The sequence below is a fragment of the Myotis lucifugus genome, unplaced genomic scaffold (genome assembly GCF_000147115.1).
Source record: "Myotis lucifugus unplaced genomic scaffold, Myoluc2.0 scaffold_0, whole genome shotgun sequence".
Lineage (NCBI taxonomy): Eukaryota > Metazoa > Chordata > Mammalia > Chiroptera > Vespertilionidae > Myotis > Myotis lucifugus.
Window position 1 is genome coordinate 41,556,662 of NW_005871048.1, and position 1,844 is coordinate 41,558,505.

Here is a 1,844-nt window from a genome sequence, read left to right on the forward strand (position 1 = left end):
TATGAATATAGGGGTGCATATATCCTTTCTGATTGGTGCTCCTAATTTCTTGAGATATATTCCTAATAGTGAGATTACTGGGTCAAATGGGAGTTCATTTTTAATTTTTGAGGAAACTCCCAAACTGTTTTCCACAGTGGCTGCACCAGTCTGCATTCCCACCAGCAGTGCATGAGGGTTCCTTTTTCTCCACATCCTTGCCAGCATTTATCATTTGTTGACCTCATTGCTGGGGTCCAGCCCCAGCAGGTCCAGGGGTCCCAAAGGTGTGGACAGAGACAGCGTTCAGTTGATCAGCAGCCTAGCCAGGATCTCTAGCCAGGATCTCCAGCCAAGTTCTGTCTTTTATTGTCTTGTTACATCTGTATTTATACAAGCTGATTTTAATCCTGTCAATTTCTATTCCAAAGGTTAGGGCGTTTCTTATCTCCATTCCAGGGAGTAAAGATTATGTAGCTTAAGGGTGATTGTTTGTAGTTAAAGTGATTAACTACCCGCCTGGCATTTAGTTAAGGGGTTTTATTCCTTCCCTAACTTCAGGGGAAAATCCCTACCTTGGGAAACAACCTTTCTCGGAGAGGTGACCTTGGTTAAAACACATAGCGCCAAAAGGGGAGCAAACATATTAAGAACAGTATGCCATATATGCCAGGTCCCTTGAAACATATGCTGTGCAGATGTTTCTTCCCTGCAGCGACTGTGTCAAGCAGCAAGAATGGACCGGCTTCCGGCACCTCATAATGTCTTTATCTCTAAAAAGAGGCTGGTTAGAAAGTCAATCTTTCCCCCCTGCTCAAGTTATTCCAGAAGAGGTTTTCTAAGTGGTTCCACTTGGCCTGTAAACTATATTTAGGAGGAGGGAATGCAGGTGGAGGGCCATAAGCAAGACACTCAGAGATTGAAAGGATAGTAATAGCTAACATATTGAGTGCTAATTGAGGGTAATTTGAGGGCATCCAGACTAATTCTACACATCTCAGTTTATAATGACTAATGGAATAGATGAAGTAAATAAGTACCAACCGAATGAACCATAGGCATTCTTAGAGGTCTGTTTCTAGCAATAGCAGATGCTCTACAGCTTTAAGGTAGGTTCCAAAGTTATTCTGGGCTATTCTAAATGTGTGGTAAGACTGTATCCCCTGCCATCATCTCCCCATCACACAACCCACGTACAAAACCATTAATCAAAAACTCTTAAAATACCATCGACTGTGACAGGGCACTGGACTAAAATGGGAAATGAACAGACTTTAGAGTCCGTCTTAAATTTGACTCTCACTTCTACAGTTCCTATAACAGTTAGGTCAGTAACTTCTAGTCTGAGTCTCAGTCTCCTCTTTTTTTTTTCTTTTTTTTCAGATATATTTTTACTAGAGGCCCGGTGCACGAAATTCTGGCACTGGGGTGGGGGACGGGTCCCTCAGCCCCAGATTTGTGAGAAAGGCACAGGCCAGGCCAGGAAGGGATAAGGAGAGAGAGAGAGATCAATGATGAGAGAACCACTGGTCAGCTGCCTCCTGTACTGCCGCCCCCCCTCCCCCCCACCCCCGAACAAGCAGAAGAATAGAAGAAGCTTCATTAAGACACGAGGAGATTCGGACCCCATTCTGTCACCCACAAAAAAAGATAATGCCACCAGGGAAATCTGGATGTTCTGGGCATAAGCATTTCGTTGGCATAGTAGACGAAGAGAGAAAAAAAAGCCTATATGCTTATGTGGCAGATCAGGGTGTGACAAGTACTTAGAAGTATGATGAGTACTACCTCCAGTGGAGCTATGATCTTTGCAAGCATATGCCGCATTACTTCGGCGAGAACGAAAGTCTCTAAACTTAGGAACC